This window comes from Salarias fasciatus, chromosome 3 (assembly GCF_902148845.1).
Source record: "Salarias fasciatus chromosome 3, fSalaFa1.1, whole genome shotgun sequence".
In the NCBI taxonomy this organism is placed as follows: Eukaryota; Metazoa; Chordata; class Actinopteri; order Blenniiformes; family Blenniidae; genus Salarias; species Salarias fasciatus.
Window position 1 is genome coordinate 12,833,493 of NC_043747.1, and position 20,206 is coordinate 12,853,698.

At 44.3% G+C, this 20,206-nt stretch overlaps 1 protein-coding gene across 35 annotated transcripts in view; it reads left to right on the plus strand.

Annotated features, from left to right (window-relative positions):
* Positions 1 to 20,206, plus strand: part of LOC115386025 (receptor-type tyrosine-protein phosphatase delta) — a 355,926-nt gene that overhangs the window by 218,476 nt on the left and 117,244 nt on the right. The window contains exon 1 of one of the 35 annotated variants that reach the window (XM_030088169.1): positions 12,575 to 13,107. The exons of the other annotated variants lie outside the window; for them this stretch is intronic. The gene's annotated coding sequence lies outside the window, so the exon portion shown is untranslated. Of the gene's footprint in view, positions 1 to 12,574; positions 13,108 to 20,206 lie in introns of those variants that run through there. 35 annotated transcript variants of the gene reach the window in all.

Consider the following 20,206-nt stretch of genomic DNA (forward strand, 5'->3'; position numbering starts at 1 on the left):
ATGTAATAATAAAGCTTCTGCTGAAAGAAATACAATTATGCCCAAGCTATTATAGTGGAAATAATAGAAAATCCAATATTTGGTTACAAACTGAGCCCTATTTGACATGGCTGGATGCCTGACAGAGCAGCGAGGCGCCCTGACAGGGTTATTTTGGCCTGTCTCGTCCTGAAGTCTGACTCTTGCTGCATCCACTAGCGACTCTGACCTGGCGTCTTATTAAAACTGCTATCACCCGTGGACGGCTTTAAAAAGAAAAAAAAAAAAAAAGAAAAAGAAGAGCAGCGATGGACATAAATAGTGGAAAAAATTGAGAGGTGAAAGGTCATGCAAAACTGGGGAGCTACAGTATCAATTTTCCGCTTGGCCATCCAGCTGACATCAAGCAACAAGCACACATAAGCAGTTACTCACGCCCGATCACACATGCGTGCCACACACAAACTTTTACAAACATATTTTGTATGCATACATATGCGCTCACATTCATGGACTCTCTTCCTACACTCTTTTTTTTTTTTTTTTTTTTTTTGATTCTCTCTGACACACACGCTGAGAAGCAGCATGGTAGGCAGTGACACAAAGCTAATGCCTTGTCACACAGGCTGTCAGCAGATTAGCCAGTGGATTACACCCCAGCCATTAGATGTGCACAGAGCGAAAGGCCACAAACATGGCATGGAGAGAGTGGGGAGAGTGTATGTGTGTGTGTGTGTGTGTGTGTGTGTGTGTGTGTGTGTTGGGGGGGGGGCTGGCAGCGAAAGGGCATATCCTGGCATACGACACGGCAACAGCTAATGGAGAAAATGTTAAAACTGAGAAGACGAAACAGATGGGGGGGGGGAGAAAAAAAAAAAAGAAAAGGCTGGTTAAATAGTGCGAGGCGGGAAGTCAAAGTGACAGAAAGAGATGTTGCAGGATGAGATTTGAGGATAAGAAAAAGAGATTTTGGTTCAGAGAATTTGCAGCCAGAACAGCAGTAACAAGATAACCACAGACAGGGTGGAGAAGGTGACAGCTGAGCGAGAGATACGAAGAAACAACAGCAAATATTAGCAACGAAAAAAAAAAAACAACAGGAGGGTGGGAAAGAATCTAAAATAAGTGAAAGAATCCAGCAAGAAGTTGAGCAGCATGCAGGTGGAAAAAAATCTGGAGGTGGGGAGGAGTGAAGGTGATGAGAGAGTCATGGGAGAGGGAGGGGAGGAGAGGACGCTTGAAAAACAGAATGAGAAGGGGAGGGAGAGCTGAGAGAGGTAGAAATGAAAGGAGCAAGACGCGGGGATTAGAAGGGGGGTGAGTTGGGATGTGAAGCATCAGAGGAAGGGATTGAAAACACCGCAGTACTTCCAAAACAATACAGCAGGACAGCCGGTGGAAAGTAGAAGATAGGCATGCCTGTGCCGAATTAATAACAGCGTTAAAATCATTTTCTTCGCTGATGATGAACTTTGGCATACTGCGTATATAAGAGAATTTACAGACGTCACCATCTATATATATTCAATGCATTTCAACAACCTTCACATTTTATCATTTCTTGGTTTCTTCCTTTTTCCTTCTCCCTCATTCTGTCCTCAAAACAGATCTTTTTCAATGGACTGGTAGTTTAAGAACCATTTTAATAGCACTTTTCAGCTTTAATAAGGCACAGTTTTTGCATACAAACGCCTCTGTTTAATGCAAGCTGTTTAGGTTCAGTAACTGATGTAATTAAAAGGCTTTCCTTTGAAGTATTACAAAGCTGTTGCGAGTTTGTACCCTGTTTAAATTTTCAGGCTTTAGCACTTTACTTTTGCATTAAGAGAAATCAGGATCCATCCATCCATCCATCCATCCACCAATCCATCCATCATCAGAATGTGGGGTGCCGAAAACAAGCCCCAAACTGGACTCAAACTGGATATGCTCTCATTGTGAGGCAGGAGTGCTAACCACTTCACCACCGTGTGACCCAAGAGACAGCACAGAGAGAAAAAAACACCTCATGAAGAATAAACACTGTGCAAGTGTTTGGACTGGAAGTCCGGGGTTTCAAACCCCCATGAGGGTTGTGCTGTGAACAACATCCAACACTGGATCAAGATACCCTGCTGCAGAATGGAGGAGCTGATGAAGATCAGAGGATGTTTTTATTAATTCAATTCTGTTTTGCAGCTGGCTGTCGGCATTGCAAATGAGTTAATGAAATATAAACGGGGTGTGGTGAATTTAGTCCATTGTTGTGGAAAGTTTTCTTTAAAAATGGATGGTGAGATCCAACACAGGTTGTGTTTGAAGGTTGTATCATCTTGCCGGTCAGTAGAACAAAGTCATGGATTCAGACTGAGAGAAATCATCGAAGGAGTTGTGTTGTGTCCATATCCAGTGAGATGTATTGGACCTCACGGTGGCTGTGTAAATTGCTTTTCGTTTTCGTACGCGTTCGTCATTTTTCAGTCACATTAAAACAAACCGTCACTTAAAGTGTGATTTCATCAATCTACTGATCGGCACCCCAGTTATTTTCCTTCCAGTGTGTCTTTGGTTCCCAGTGGGGAGATGCGAGGTCTCCTCAGCTCGCATTTCATTTCGTGATAATGCATTTCATTGCCCATACCCCTGCTGCTACCTACAGCCCCTCAAAAACCACTTTGCAGATATAATGACACATAATTGTCTGCTGGATTTGCCTGTTAGGGGCTTCATTTTGAGCTGGTATTTGTTCAAGAATGGAAGGGGAGATGTCAAGTTAATAAGGGCTAATATGAAATTCTGATATCTATTCAGGGTGAAAATTGTGCGGAAAATAGCCATGACAAACATTTCATCCCGAGCCTCACACAGAATGTATACACTTTGTGCGTAAACAGCGTGGAAGCTACACACTCATCAGTGCTTAGAAGTATGTTGACTGGCTATTCTCGGTGATTGAGGTGGGGAGGTCTTTACATGTGTCTGGGTCTGCATGTATGGCAACATGCGTGAGTGCATTATGCATGTGCATGCATGCATGCATACAGGTGTGTGTCTGTGTGTGTATGTGTGTGTGTGTGGCAATGAGGTTGATGTCATTCAGGACACTTTAGCTGGTTGAGTGATCTAAATGCGTGCTGTGGAATGAGATGAATCTCACAAGTGCCACGGGGAGAAGAGGGACAAAATGTGTGAATCCCCATCGGATATTAAGACTGTTTATTATGATAAGCCTCTGTGTGTGTGTGTGTGTGTGTGTGTGTGTGTATGCGTCCTCCACATAAACACACACAAGCACAGGAATAAGCTCATGTGCGCACATGTTAAGACAGAATAAAAGGGAGCCATGAAGATGTAGCGAGTCGGAGACTAAAGGGAGTGAGACATGTTCGGAGACATGTGATTTATATTTGCACAGTGATAGGCTCACAGTTCACAGCCTGTAAAAGCTAATTCCACGCCAGCCTATCCATAGCCATCTCATGTGGGAGCCATTCCACCTTTTAAACCCTCTCTCACTTAAAGCGGGCCCAGATGTATAAGTCAAGGGGCTGCTTTGGATTAGCTGGAGAGAAAAACTCATTTCCTTTGCCATTTTATGAGCATTTAATTTGAAACAATTAAGATATTACAGTGCTGCGGATTCACTACACAGAGTGACAGCTGGGAGCGATCCCATAAACCCTAAGCCAGTGAACGAGGCACCTTGCTACTTGTTTTTTTTTTTTTTTTTGCTCCTCTCCATCCTCCTCCTCCTCCCCTTCCTCCTCTGCCTTCTCTTCTACCTACTCTCTCTTATGTCATTCAAGTATTTCGCTTGAGGCCCTGTTCAGGTGAATGTCCTACCTTTTCCACAGCTGAGCTCTCAGCACGGCCGCCAATTACGTTCGCAGCTCATAAATGCGGCAGTTGGCTGATGACAGAACGGCCTAATTTCCCAAGACTGAAGGAAGGAAGGAAGTGAGCGCTGAGGTTGTTTCCTTTCTTCGCACCTTTTATTGCAGTATTGAAATTACAGCATACATTGCATGACTTATGCTTAGAGGGAATAAATGGGAAGACTGCCAACTACAGGGGGCAGCAAATGGTAAGGCCAGACACACACAACTGCAATAAAACAGTGCCTTTCATAGTTTCCATTTAGTATATTGGCCGTGGTCCACTTGTTTAACATCACAAAGCTTTTTATGGACTTTGATTAATCCACAAGTCAGAAAATAAATAAAAGTAGGCGCACTTATGTCCTTCAAATACAGATCATTACATTAGAATTATTTGATAAAATGTCAAATTTAGTTTCCTCTCTTTGTTAAATAAATCATTTTTTGAAAGTAAAGTACAGACATTTGTTTTCAGATCTGTGAAGTACAAAGTTGTCAGAATAACCAAAGCTTCAGTTAAATACAGACGAGGACACTGCTTTAGTACAGTAGCATACTATCTGTGCTTCTTACTTCCCGTCCCTGGATGCAGCACACATTCACCCCGTGTCCGAAATGTCCACCACTTAAATAATTCTTCCACTCTCTGACTTTGAATCTGAGCGAGCTTTGTCAGCGTTCACCCATCAATTCACCTGCACCACCTAACTTCCAAGTTGGCACAGAAGGGCATTGGGAGTGTGAAATTGATGAAGGTGTGCTTGTGAAAATGTCAGGGGGGGGGGGGGGGGGGATCGGCGGCCAGAGGAAGCGAGAGACGACGAGGGGACCGGGAGAGAAAGAGAGCAAAGGTATATTTTGGGGCGGAGGAATTGTCAGATCGGAGTCGCAAAAGCTCCTTTTCATGAACACTGAACTGTAAAATAGAGGCCCCACTGCAAACAATGGCCATGATCAATCGGCCATGGCGAGAGGCTCCTCATAAATGCCCGGTGCCCACATGCGCTGGAAGAAAGAAATGGAGAGAAGGACGGCGAGAGAGAGAGGGGCTGAGTGACAGAAAGAGGCCCAGGCAGAATGGAGGTATATGTCACTATTAGTTTGGAGAGTCGGAGAGGGAGAGAGCCGAAGGAGCGGCTGCAGAGAGCGGGGAGGAGAATAGGTAAATAAATGAGCAACAGAGATAAGATGATGGCAGGAGGAGGTAAAAGGCTTTTAGACGAGGGGAAATTTAAATAAATGAAAGGACAATGAATGGGAGTGGAGGGAGACGGGAAGCGAGAGTGCACAATTTTCCCCCAAAAAACACACGTGCATAACAGCAGGGATAAAAATAAATAAATAAAATCATAATATTATTAATAATATGGTTTATGACGGGGTCAAATTATCAGTACTTAATTTACCTGACCCTGTCTAGTCTGTCTATCTCTGTGATTAGCCTGAAATATATGAAAATAATAATTAGAAATATACATACAATATGTTACTGGATGCAACAACAATCATTTACTGGTAAAATACCTGGGTTGTAAAAAAGAAAAGCATAAATGTGTTTTAAAAGTGCTTTTTTTTAATACATTACCTATGTGTATTCATATTTATTTAGTTAAAATGAAAATATCCTGATGTCAGTATCTGAAGTGGATCAACTTGGACCGATGTGACTAAATTTCACTAAATAGCAATAGCCATTAAAATTCTGATTTGCTTTTGTCTAACTATAATTTATTCATAAATTGTGTGCAGAGGGGAGCACCTTCACAAGACACTGTATGGTTCAAATCAGGGATGCACCTGTACCGATGGCAGTATCAGGCATGATACTCGGGAGAAAGAACCCCAGTACACCAAGACGGACCATTGGACCAGCATAGTATGACGTGTCTCATTAGTTTAACTGCTCAGCATATAACTTCCAGCCTGAGATGGACTAGCAAACTGACCAGGAGTCCCATGGATGGATGGATGGATGGATGGATGGACTTACTGCAGTAATTCAGTGCTGTCTCAGTGCATGCCTGCATCATGTCTGTATACACAGTAAGTGCACACTGAGCATGTGGAGATCACGTGCATTGGTTTGAGACATACTTGCATGGAAGTAGCACAGAATTTCACTCTTGAGCAAAGCTTTATTAGCTATGGCGACAGATGTGTTCCACTCAAGTTGGGCAGTAGACAGCACTGTCTCACTGACTTTTTTTCTCCACTTTTCTTAAATCCGTGAGTTCCGTGCATATCTCTCCAGCTCGGACACTTTCAGATCCAAACATGCACCGTTTCACCAGACAGATGTCCTGAGCTGAGTTCCACAGAGCGACTCCGTCAAGCAGGAGTTGACTCGATCTGTCTAAACCCCCCCCCCCCCCCCCCCCCCCCCCCCCACTACCTTTATCTCTCGCTTTTTCTATGTGCTCCGGCTGCTGCACACCATGGCTGCTCGTGCCATCCCAGTTGATCTCTTAATGGACCTAATTGCTTTTCAGCTCATTGCACCCCGCGCCGACGCTAAACTAAATCAACCCGAGGCCCCGTCCGCGAGCCTCATCGCGGCGAACCTGATTCTGTTTGACATCATAATAAGGTGATATTGACCAGCCATGACTCAGCACTTCCAGAAAGGATGAGCAAGCATGCCGCTCTCGTCGAGAGCCGTCCAGGTCATGTCAGAGGTCAAGCTGCGCTCCTTAGGAGTGCTACCTATTGCGTTCTCATTGTCAATCTGCTGTGACCTTCTCCGCGCCCGCCCGCCCGTTTGTAATGCGCCCTTACCCCGCGAACTGCACCACGCAAAAACAACCATGCCTGTTAAATAGATGCAGCCTCTCGAGTACACAGTCTGCAGTCATGTCACCCTGCGTGGCCTCACATTAATGTCATGCGGCGAACACTTGAAAACTAATCAGAGCTGACAAACATGAAATGTGGGCTTGCAGTCGGCTCCCCTGATCTGACACAATTTCAGACTATGCCTTCACCTCTGTGTGCATTGTGACACATCGGCACACTGTGAATATAGTTAATACCTGTTATGAAACACTTGGCAGCACTAACAGTAAGAGCTAATATATGACTACAGACTGCATCCAGGTTCAGCAAGCCTGTAGAATCGCAGTTTTTGAAAAACCTATTTTCGAGAATTTTTTTTTTTTTTTTTTTTTTTTTTACCCCCTTCAGCGTGACGGGGTCTTCAATGTCCCACACAACATTTTATGCCCAAGTTTGAACAGATGATGTCTATATTTGTGTTGTCAATCAGTGCTTTTCTCACTGGTTTTAAGTGGGCAGGACCCAGTTGAAAAAAAAAAAAAAAATGTCAATGTCACATATGCCTGTGCAATCGAAGTTGAACAACTTCAGAATCAAAATGTTGCCAGCAGTGTCAATCAAATCTGATCGCACGACACCCACACAGCCCTGATGAGTTTGTGCAACTTTGGGGGGAAAACTCAGAAAGTTCACTCCAGATTCAAGATCAATTATTGCTCATTGAGTCATGATAGCGTCACGTCTTCAGATGCAGTCTGATTGTCTCACAGAATTCCTTTTTAATGTTTGCTTGCGTGTTTGTTTTGCTGCTTTGGTGATTATTAGCACTTTATTTTCACATTCACTCATTGGACCGGCATCTTACGTCCAGGTAGCTCTCTTTGAGGACTCATTTGCAAACACAAGCAGGGCTAATTGAATGATCTGACTTGAAGAGACATTACAGTGTGTTTAAATAGAGCTCAGGGAAACGTGCAGAACTACTGTGCAGTCTCCAAGTAGGTCACTGAGTAAATTGCTTAGGTGTTATCAGTGATTGTGTGGGCTTCGGTATACAGCTGTCTGGAATCTGACCAATAAATTAAACTCTTTTTCCCCCATCCTGGACATAATTATGGCAGTCAATCTCACTCCGGCGCTTTACAACCATTTAACCACGTCATAAAGTCATGTTTTGTTTGCGATGAACCCTGCTACTATTAAGTTCTTCACTTTCGACTGGATGTTAATTTCTCATGAAAGCATGACTGTATGTTCAACCATCCATCACGTGTGACAGATTCCAAGAGGGAGAGAAGTATTAGATGTCTCAGCCAAGGACTGGAGTTGGGTGTTGGCTTACATTTTTTCGTGCCTCGGAGATGTGTGTAATATCACCTTGGCATTTGTTGCTCTTAGCCTCCCTCCCCTCCCTCCACCGCCAGCCCACCCTTCTCTCCTTCCCCTGACTGCTTGGGCAGCGGCCATAAACAAGTCAATCTCCATCCGTCTCAACACATTGGATTAGATTTATCCGCTTAAGATAGATTGTTATCCCAAAGAGCGTGAGTCTCGCTTGATGGGGAAATTAATTTTACGATGACTGGTTTACTTGATCAGGGATGTGGGGGAGGTACAGACTATAAATGCACCAACTCTGAGGTGTGAGGAGCAAGGGAAAAAAAAATAAAAAAGATGAAAAACACACAACAATCTTTGTTTTTGATTCAGACAAGCTGTCTCTCTTCTCTGCAGCGTTATACATGGTGTTGTCTTTGGGTCACAGAAGCCGGAGTAATGGCTTGACTGACAGTCATTTGTAAAGTGCCAGCAGCCTGTCATGGGTGAAAAGGCCTGCACCTCAGGCTACACCAAGATTGACAGTGAAAAATATTGCATCTTCACGTTTGTCCAGCATAAAATGTGGAATTTCCAATTTTTCATGCAAAACTTTTTTTTTCTTCTTTTTTTTCAAAATCCTTCTAGTTCTGTCAAATCCCCAGTGTGACACGGATCCATCAGTGATTAGACTGCTAGGACTTTACCCACAAAATCCAGCTTGAATACACACTGACCCTTAGTTCATATTTATTTGACATTGCTTGGCATCTCTTAAAACAGAATAAAAGCGAACTTATTTTCTTACAGCTCCGAAAATCGATCATCTTGTTTGTTTTTTCCTTACCTTGTATGCCTGTTTGTTACTGAACCCGAGAGTTTACAGCTGATCCACAATAAAATATTATGATTAATAAGGTGCAGTTCTCTCCCCTTACGCGGTTTAAAAAAGAAAGAAAACCAAGGCACCCTGTAAACTGAAACCATATCAACGAATCAGTTTACTTTCTGCAGTAAGCTTCAGATTTTTCACAAGGCCAACACTTAAGGTGCTGCTGAGAGAAAGCTTTCACTTAAGGACCAAACACTGACCAGCCCGAACATCACGACACAAAAGAGCTACCAAGGACTCGTGCAGTTTGAAAGGCAGTTTACATAGTTGAAAAAGAGAAGGAAAGTGAATGGCCACGAGTCACTTTTTTTTCAGCTTACATACTAACTTTTGCATGTACATGCGCACTTATTGGTCACTATATTCAAAGCCTGAGTGCTTTTACACAATCGAGCAAGCCACAACACAGGGCTTTTTGTGTGAGTATTTGGTTGATGAGTTAAAAAAAACCCAAAAAAAAACCAGTCAAAGTCAAGTGAACAAATGCAAAGTGAAGGAGCTGCAGACATTGTGGGAAGTCCGACCTCAAAATACTAATTCAATACATGAATCCAGTGTTTATGTTAACGTGTTTATCAACCTCACCTCGTACAATAAATATGCTAAACTCTGCAGAACGAGCCATGGTTCATGGTTTCCAGTGCCCGTCTTCCATTCTTTCCTCAGGTCAGTGAAATGTGAGCTTGATCCTGAGCCGATGCAGTGGTCTCCAGGCTGTGACTCCATCATGTAATTTAACTTAAGTGACTGAACATATCTAGATATTGTTCCTCAATTTTTGGAAAGTCATTTTGTGGACTGACAAATAATACTGTTAAATATTCCTATAAACAAAAATGAACAAAACTAAGCTCATCAGCAAGTTTGACATTCAATTTACTCGCCAGTTTGCCACGATTATTTTTATTTTTTTCTCGAAGAAAGATATAAAAGAAAATAATTTTAAACAATCATCTAAGTAATGACATTACTCTGTTCTTATTACTTTGGTAAAGTCTGCAAACTTGAATATTTATCATGTGGGCAGGTAAATGAGGAAACATGCATGAGAAAGGTTCTCGTCCTTTATTCATTCAAAGCAAGTGCATATTGATATAACCTTGAGCGTTACTGTCTGTATTTGCATTATATTTACATCACAAATGTCAATCATTGGTACAGTTTGAGTGACCCTCACACACCAACACATGTTAAAACACCTCTGGCTGCATATGGCACACTGTGGACTTACACACCGGTCATGTCTTGTCATTTCGCTCCAACAAAGACAATATTTTCCAGGCGAGAGTCGAGTTAAAGGACTTCCCTGAGGTGTTAAAAATTAATAGGCATCGCTGCCACAAGCGTGTAGTGTGTTTTCCCAGCTCGGCAAGCTGGTTTTCTCTCTTTTGGATCCTTCTTACTGAAGGACAGTTGGTTTATAGACTCCTGCTAGACAACAAAGTTCAGCCACGACGGGGCAGCGAGGCAGGCTCTTGATAAATCTCACCCCGACCCGCATTCATCAACAAGTGCTGCTGGATAACCGCCATAAATGGTGACAAGAATATGAAAGCGCAAGGTTAGATTCAGACCAGAAATGGTAAATCCAATAACGACTGTCACCCAATTATATACAAAGATCAAGAATATGGTGAAAGGATTTGGAGGAAAGAAAATTCGAGCGTTCATGAATCAGGGGCGGCTGTCAGCAGGCCTCGCACAAAATGCCGGACCCATTTCCCTCGAAGCAAACCAAGATTTATCCACAAAGGCTTTCAAGGGTGGAATGTTGTTGAGCAACATATCTTCCTCACCACCAAAACCGTGTTCCAACTTTGTCTCCTGACACCTGATTATTATGAGTAGTTTCCAAACAATCGCCATTACAGTCCAATAATCAGACGTTTGTGAACTAAAGTGCGTCGCGCCTGGAGACGAAACCTTCCCACTCCCACAAGCACTCTCTCAAAGCCAGCGTTCGAGGCTAATAGTTCACATAACAGTAATTTCATCGAGTTCCCCCCCCCCCCCCCCCCATTGTTCATTGTCACAAAACCAACACTTTCTTTCGGCTTCTGAATCTACATGCGGAGGCCATATCGAATTCCGCCCTGGGAAAATGGAGCCGGCTATAATTTGCGGGTATAAATCACCATCACAGTTACTCAATCACGCACGTGACACGTCTGAGTGCAGGTAAGAAAACAGATCTGCTGACTGCGGTAGTCCGTCTCTCTGTCTTTCGGCGCGCCATCGTGGGATGCTGGGTGCTTGTGTCTGCAGGGCCAGGTTGTTCATCAGAGGGTTTGGGTTGGTGCCACAGAAGCAACTTTTCTCAAAAACACAATTGGTCATAGTCATCTGTCTCCTCGGGCCGTTGCTGTTATTTTATTTTTATTTTTATTTTTTTTTTGTAGCTCTACATCAGAGGAAGGTGCACTTGACTGCGTTATCAGGACCAACATTACCCCGCGTTGTTGTGCAACATTTTGTCTGTTCAGTGGCTTGGATGTGAATGGATCGTGCCTCGGAATCATTTGGTGAAATGTGTAATCATTACACTTGGATTATAGAGGCTGCTGCACGACAGGCTGACCTTGAAAGTATGCAATGCAATTTCTGAAGGCAGGTTATAAGAAGGCAATGCCTTTAATAGAAAACAAACCGTGTGTGTACATTTACAGCCATAGAACACAATCAGCGTGTCCCTATTAATGCTTGGTATATCAGTGTATGAAATAAGATTAGTTTATAGAGTTTGCACTGAAATTACATCAAGGATTATGAGTTGTCCCATGCGAGGATTTGCCTTTTACCTCCATGGAGACTGAAAATGACTACATTTTTAATTTTTTACAGTTGGTTGCGTACATAATGGTATGGAAATTGACAAACTTTGAGATTATGCCATAACAGACAAAACCAGTCGAAATGAGCCAAATGTCCCTGACAACAATAAGATAAAGCTTTCCCGAGTTGTGCAATAAATCAATGAAGTTAAAATACATTTATAGTATTAAGAACATCAAACACAAAGTTGCAGTTTTTAATTTGTGATTATGATTTCTTTTTTTTTTTTTTTTTTTAACTGACACATCTGTCTACCTTCCTACATCCATACACCTATCCATTCATCCAAAATGTCATGTCTCCCCCTACAGTACTATAAATTACCCCTAGGGGTATGAATTAGACAGCTATGGGTAAATACTTTGCTGTGTTATTTTAAAATCAGGACTTTTAATTGGTCAATAACTGCATGGTTTATGTGCAGTAAACGGAGCGCGCGGCAGGGTTCAGTCCCGGTTCCCCCTCACAAAAGGTCAAGACTTAACCCGGAGGCCAAAAATCCCTAAAATGACAACATATCTGAGCTGAATCGAGGATGACGGCGGCCATTCATCTTCTCCCAGTTGACCATCTGAGAATAATTACTGGGTCAGACTCTAACAGGACTCTTCCTCCGCCGCAGCCATGTCCAAGTGCACATTCCTGCACTGGACTTGTGGGGAAAGTTGATCCAGGAGAGAGGCAGAGTGGGACCTCGCGCAGTGACGTCACCCACTCCCCCTTCTCTCTCATACACACACACACGCGCGCGCACGCACACACATACAGACGCTGGCGTGCGCGCGCCCACGCGAGCACACACAGAAGTTGGTGCGCATTGGTCGCGCAACGAGAGAATGAGACAAGCAGACATACCGAGAGAGAGAGAGAGAGAGAGAGAAAGAGAGAGAGGGAGAGAGAGAGAGAGAGAGAGAGGGGAGAGAGAGAGAGAGAGAGAGAGAGAGAGAGAGAGAGAGAGGTGGCCGTGTGTCCCAGCCACACCGCACTCTCCCAAACACAACCACAGTCTCGCCACGTTCAATTCAATGAAGATCTAACGAGCGCAACACAGACTGATCCCAAACCAGAGAATATATCACACACGCCCCACGTGCGTGGCTTTTTCTTTCCCCCCCTTCCCCGCACCACCTCCACGACCGTCGCGAGCGCGTGGGTGACGGACAACAGGAGGAGGAAGAAATAAGAGCGAAAACACGGGGGACAGAAGAAGAAAGGGAGAAGAAGAGGAGGAAGAAGAGGAGGAAGAAGACCTGAGGACGGGATTTCTTTCCTGCGCTTTATTTTATTTCCCCGGGACTCAGCTGCCTTTACTGGATTAAAAAAAAAAGAGAGGGAGAAAAAAAGAGAAAGAAAGGAAAAAAAAAACATTCACGAGCTGTCTTGAAAATAAGAAAGAAAGAAAAAAAAACCCCAACCGGAGAGACTGAGTTACAAAGTGGTCGCAGAAATGGTGATAAGGTAAGGCTGTGTGCGGATCCTGGGAGTTTGGAGGTTGTGACAGTGGGAAGTGGCTGCCGCAGTGATTTCAGGTGTGCGTATTGGAACCGCGTGAAGTTGATCAAAACATTTTTTTTTTTCTTTGCACATCCTGTGGACACGGATCATTGTGCCGGTGGGCACCGGCTTCTTGTGCGTGATCCAGCTGTTTCATTTGTGTCGATCGTGTGTTTTTACGCACAGTTTTATCAGAGGAGATGCGCACGGTGGCGCTTTCAGAGCCACGCTAGAGCGCAGGGATCGCCCTGAACGGCACCAAACACATACGAATAACTATTGTTTTTTACTGTCAGAAATATGATAATGCCCGTGGAGGATATTTATCTATATATGTTCCTCTATGTGTGTGTGTGTGTGTGTGTGTGCGCGCGCGCAGGTGGGGTATTATCACGCGCCACAACGTGGAAATCAGTGCTATAACCTCGACGTGTCGCAATAATTTCGCATCAGTAGCGGCTGCAGTGAATTAAACTATTTGTCCTGCGTCGTGCCATCAAAACGAGCGAGCGGAGTCAGCTCGCGCGTTTATTTTCAGCTTACTTTGAAGCCGTGGCGCTGTCATGTAAATACAGTTCATTTGGAGCATCCTTTTCAGAGTTGTGGAAGCCTTTCCAGCGGAATCTTTTTCAAAGTGCATTCCTGCGCCTCCCCAGAGATCCCTCATCTCACGTGTCTTATTTTAGATGGCCTTATTTTCCTTTTTAATTTTCGCTGGCGGTGGTGGTGGGAGGGGGGGTTAAAAGTTGACCGAGCTTTTTTTTTTATTATTATTTTTTTTACAGAGCTGACATGCATATTTTATTTATTTTTTTTTTTTTTACCATAAGTGAGGCAGGCGGAGAGCAGCTCCGTCAATCAGGTGAAAAGTGAGCCTTTATTTCCAGCAGAAGTGCGCACCACCTGTGCTCAGTGCGCCTGTTGGGCCACTAGGGGACTCATCGTCTCCAACCAGGGACGAGAATGCAGTAAAGGGGTGCACTGGCTGGACTGATGGGACTGAAAGAACTATGCAAACCCCTTGTATTGTTTGAAAGGGGAGATAAATAGACACACTCTTCAAATAGATGAATAAAACGACAAGATTTGAGTTTAAAGATTAATGGCTTCCTTATTCATGTCCATGAGCTCATTAACTATCATAAATTGCATGCATTTTACCTTTTTTTTTATTGCAATAGACAAATGTCTTGTGGCTGATAACCTGTGACCACATGTGACTGGCAGAGACAAATGAAACAGCAGAGATTGAAGGAGGAGGGGGGGGCAGTGAAGCTGTGTCTCAACATGCATGGTTTGAAACACGCACGCAGGCGTGCAGGTGTGTTTGTTCAAGCATTTCCGAGTTTATACCCGGTGAGCGCTCTCAGAGTGCCCACCCCAAACATCCCTCGCCGTCCTCCATGTTTTACAGTTCTCAGCTCCCAACAGTTAGCACTTGCCGAAATCTGACACGGCGCAATTCGCGCTGTCAACACACGTTCGATTTCCAATTTTGCTGTTGCAACAGCTGCACTCAAAAGAGGTGGCGAGAGAAGAGAGAGAAAAAAAAAATGGACATGCACTACAGATGGTTGCTGGTCGGTTTAAGTGCTGCTGTCCAAAGTCGCTGAAAGGAACAAAGCACCTCGGTCATCGAAAAGCGGCAAGGATGCAGCCATCATCAGTCGAAGCCTCAGTGTTCATCCTGCTTTTTAAAAATACCTCAGAAACATCTCACAGCAAATCATGTTAAAGTACAGAATTTATTAGGTGGAAAGCCTTTGTGTGGCATTCGTCTGTGTGTGTGTGCGTGTGCGCGCGCGTGCGTGTGTGTGTGCACGCGCGCAGACAAACAGTTCATGGCATGTAAGCTATTAAATTGAAAAATGATATAAGGAGTTTGGAAAGTGCCTATGAGGGACCTGGGCCATTTTTTTTGCGTTCTTGCTGAGCTTTTCTCCAACTTTCTGTGCCTCCAGCACATTCTGAAATCATATCCTCCATTTCTGACAGTGTCTGGAAGGGACAGCGGGGCATCTTCCACACTAAATGTTAGAGAAAAGTCAACAATGTCTCTCAGATGTCTTTTTTTTTTTCCCCTAACTTTCCCGGTGCGCTTCTCCTACACTAAATGATAGTCCTGTTGCTTATAAGCTGGTTGGATGTTAGGATCGATCCTCGGAACTGAATGACAGCAGCAAATTTAATGTGAAAAGGCTTTTTTTGTAGAAGAGTTTTGAGTGATTCTTCATCCATGTCCTCATCTGGATCGAAGCCAAGCCCTCTTACAAACAAGTGTGCCTGCACCTCGCAGTCCCATTGTCTCAGTACAGCCAAGTAGCTCTGACTCACTGCTTTATTTTCAAGAGTTGAGAGGGAGAGAGAGAAAAAAAAAAGTGAGAAAAAAGTTAGTTTTCTGTCACTGAGTTTGTGCGTACACATGTGCGTGTGTGTATGTGTGTGATAGAGAGAGAGAGAGAGAGAGAGAGCATAACTTCAGGAATTTCAAGGCCAGGGCCTCTATTACAAGTGTGGAATGAGAAATCAACACTTACATTACAAAAATGGATACGTAAACACAGAGGCCACAATTATCAGGCGCCGTGGTGTTGGAACTGGAGGCGATGGAGTGCCAATAGGTCTGTTAGCAATCACCCCCCTCACTGCCTGCCCTCTGTAATCCAGTGGGTGTATTCTGGTTTATTTTGTGCCAACAATGGCCCTTAACAGCAACCCACTGACTGGCAGGCAGGCAGGCTGGCGAGCTGACTGGGTGGGTGGTTGTCAGATGCGAGAGAGAAGTTTGACTGCTGGATATCACACTGTTAAGAAGGGAGGCTAAAGGGTTCTGTTACATGTGTTACACCAGCGCTGTAGTGCTCGTGTGTATTTCTTTTTCTATTCTCACGTTCGGGTTTCTAATCTTCATCAACTCCTGTGCGTGTTTGTGTGTCGGGGCGGCCCGCCGACTACAAAACCACATCACAGAGGCCGGCTTGATGCATTGTGACAAATGAGAGAGCAGTTTGATTTCGCACAACACTGAGCTGCACCGCAGCATAATGAAGTGATCATGACTTTACCCTTGGTTCACTTTGGCCCCGGTCCCGCGGTGTTTTTCCCCTCTATTCAATCGCTTCACTCACTTATTTACTTGGCAAGCATTTCCTCCCGTAACCTCTAGTACTGCATAACTAGCGTCAAGGGTGGGTTGCTTGATAAAAACCACCGCTACGGGGCATTGGTTTTACACATAGGGGAACGCTAGCAGTTTTTATTGATATTCAAGTTGCCACTGGGTTGGAATAATAAGAAGCCTGTTTTCACGCCCAGGCAAAAATCACCTCTACTGTCCATCACCCTGTCAGGCCAGAAAGCTAAGGCGTAAATATAATTTGGCAGAAGAGGGAGCGCAGAGCTATAGGCGAGCCTTTTCCCTATTTCTGTTACTCCTGTTTTCACCATCTGTCCGGTGCGATATTTCTCTTTGTGTGTAGAAAATACGATGGTCTTCGCCGCCGAGTCCGCTTTCTCATGTTGACCCCTCACGACACGCGTCTCCCTCTTGTGAAATTAGCCTGCGTCTATTCTAATGTAGGAGCATTGTGCACTTTTAACGTGGTTTAACTGGGAGAGCTTGGCCTGGAGGCGATGCCTGCCGGCCGTGCGTGCAGGGGGAGCACCGACGTGGCAGAAATGGGGAGGGCTGCCTTCCTCGCGCAGCTGTCCTTTGCTTGCAGATTGGGTTTCAGAAGATATGATGGATGCCAAACGCCTGTAGCCAGTTGTGAAGACACAGAGGGGAGGGAGGGTGGGAGTATGCCGGTATGGATTTGGATCGGGGTCAGTGGCACTAGCAAAGGATTCTAATTCTGCCCTTGACCTCCATTTTGGATCATCCCCCATTGAGCAGCTAACAGGCTGTCACTCTTTGAGGGTCCGGGGTAATTAGAAGAAAAATGGAAGTAAACTGTAATTCTGGCCTCACGTATTGTGAAAACGGAGTTGATGGGGTATAAAACGGTTCATCGGTGAGATTTTTAAGGACTTCATTGTGATTGTGTTGCAACCCAAAACATCATTTCTTTTTATGCCCTTCCCGTTGTCTCATTTCCTCTTATCTTAATTTTTTTTGGGGGGGAAAGGCTGAGAGCAGAATCCACTGAGGTTCATTTGAATAACCAACAGAATGAGGAAATAAAAGCTGGGGGAAGAAATGGAAGTGGCGGGCTGCTCTGTGCATTCATGTCACACAGCTTTATCAAATTATTCCACAATAGCAGCCACACAAGTGATGGAATTTCAATTAAAGTATGACAGTTTTAGAATTTGCTTTTGCTCGCAAGAGAGCTTGTGGTGGGGGTTTGCATTTCATGGATTGGGGGCACTGGCGTGGACAACAAGGAGGATCCTGTGCAGACAACATATCTTCCCGTCCTTATTGTCTGTCACATCCTTACTTGCTCAACACCCCCCCAGTTCCCCATCAAAAGGGAACGACTTGGCCGAAGCACTTTTTTTTGCTCAGAGGCACTCTGCGGTCAGAGAGCCTGGAGCCGGGCAAGAAATGGGGTGTTATGATAAAGGTCTTTTGCAACAAGAAGTCAAAAATGGAGGCTTTAGTTGATAGGCTCTTTCCAAGAACAATTACACTACCTGCTGTGCCAAATATAAGGGTGCCAGAGATAAGTGCGAGGGAGGGGTGCTCAGCCCAGACTGGTGGCTACCTCGTAAACTGGCAAAGAGCTACGTATATATGACCCTAAGGGACTGTAAACTGTTTGGGAGCTACATTTGTGAGACACAAGCCCCCCCCACCCCCACCCCCACCACACACACACACACAGAGTAAATATACATACATATATAAGCCCAGGAATGAGCCACACTCTCAGTGTTTATTGCTGCACATTATTTGCATAAAATAAAATGACTGATCTTAAATGAAGCTTAAGAACACAGGGTATTAATATTTGTTGTCCATTTGCATTTTGCGGAGTCTTACTGGAACTGGCAAAGACGAGAGAATTCCATTAAAAAGTGCAGTGACATTGCCACATAGCAATTTCACGACTGAGGAATGCATTTAATAGGGGATAGATTTTTCATAATTTGGAAGTGTTTCCCCAATTTGTGCCACAGTTCTTGAAGTGACACATGCTGTAATGCGATCCAGCTCCTCACCAGGTCCACTCCCATGTCTGGCACCCACATGTCCACACCGGGATCTTTTCGCACATATGCATATCTCAACGTGAGAAACACGATACAAAAGAAGTATGGATATGTGAGCAGGGCGACGTCCATGTGGCGTAAATATTAGCTCTGATCTACTCCTCGGTTCACCTTTCTGTTTTTAAATTCAAATTTGAATTTCTGCATCACTGCAAGGTTAGGAGTCAATGTTTAAATTCTCTGTTACCCCGGCATTCTCTCTCTACTCAATCTGCAATTATAGCTAGCTGCTTTGAAGAAGCCAGGCGGAACTAAAATGACTTTTCATGTCCGGTATAATGACTGCCATTTGGAAGCAGACATGGAGAGAGAGAGGGCGAGAGAGACAGAGCCGCAGAAGAGAGAGTGAAAAAAGATGGAGGGAGGGGCAGAAGGAGGGAGGAAAGGGGGGACAATCAGTGGATGAAAATGGCTTAGGTCACCTCTGGTTCTGCCCAGACAGCCCAAACCAGCCACCTTTCATTCCTCGCAGATGAATCTCTCACACTCCGGTCCTTTTCTTCAATCTCTGCGCTTCTCACAGGAACTTTTCACCCTCCTCTCCCTCTGTCTCCATCTTTCTTCACATTGGTCACCATTCATTTGCCTTCAACGGAAGCTTAGCAGCTTTAAGGCGGATTACAAGATGAATTGCGCGAGCGAGACGCCGTATATTCTCTTTAGGGTGGGCCACTGCTGCCAAAGGCCAGAGCTGAGTGCCGTCACCTGGGCTAGCAGCTGGCTATCTTTTACACTTCCCTCACTAATGAGGCCAGACAGTTGGGGCTGAAGTTATAGCGCAGGCTGGATGCTGTGTTGGTAATCTATTATTTAGACTCTCATGGGGAGGCTGGTCTCAAGAATTTCATGCATGCATTTTGCAAAGCAAATGGTAGCCCGGGGGGAATACAGAGCTCTGTGTGGGAAAGAAATGAGCGAGTATTAGACATTAATGTGAGCAGCAGCCTTTCCTCGTCCTGTCTATTCCAGACCTGCCAGAACCTGCGAGAAAACCGAGTGTTTTGTCATTTTTTCATCATACTAGGATGGGGACGTTGCTCACACAGATGTGGCTCAGTGGTGCTAGCAATGCTGACAACTCCATTCACATGACTCTTTCTTTTTTGTCTCCCTCCTGTCCTTTATTTCCTCGTCGTGATATTTCACTGATGACAGATGAAGGTTGTGCTTGGGTCTTCAAACAGCCGACACAGAAGAACGGGTATATCTTTCCGTTCCCTTTTCATGTATATTTTAGGAACAATTTCAGAGGGGTTTCGGAGAGTTGCATCACGCTGTCATGGATAACATTGCACAGACAGGCCTTGTTTATATTTAGTCGGGCAAGAAAAATATGGTACACATGACCCCACTAATATATTTATAGTTATAAAAAAAAATGCCATCCGGTTCCAGGAACAAGTGAAGGATTTTCTTAATTATGTATATTTCAACAGGGCATTGAATTTATGTTGAAATTGAAGACGTGCGGCAGCCTGGCACAAGTCACAAAACCAGCAAATAAGGAGTTGGCATCCACCAACTTTTACAGCCCCATGAACCATCGGAGCAATTAACTATATTTGGCTCAGTGCATAGGCAAATCTACTGGGAGATGAGATGGCAACAGTTAAACATAGAAAGGCAGTTTTAGCCAGAGGTGTTTAGCTGACTTAGGTTACTCTTAAATGAAGTTCATGCAGAATGGCTCAAGATACCAGAAATAGCTCAGAGTCACGGATAACATAAATAAGCTGCACATACCAGACTCCGTGAAGTCACCGAGTTATTCGTGACTCTATATGCAGCAGAGAAATTAATGTTGAGATTTTACCGCCCGATGCACTCCCAACATGTGACACAGAAA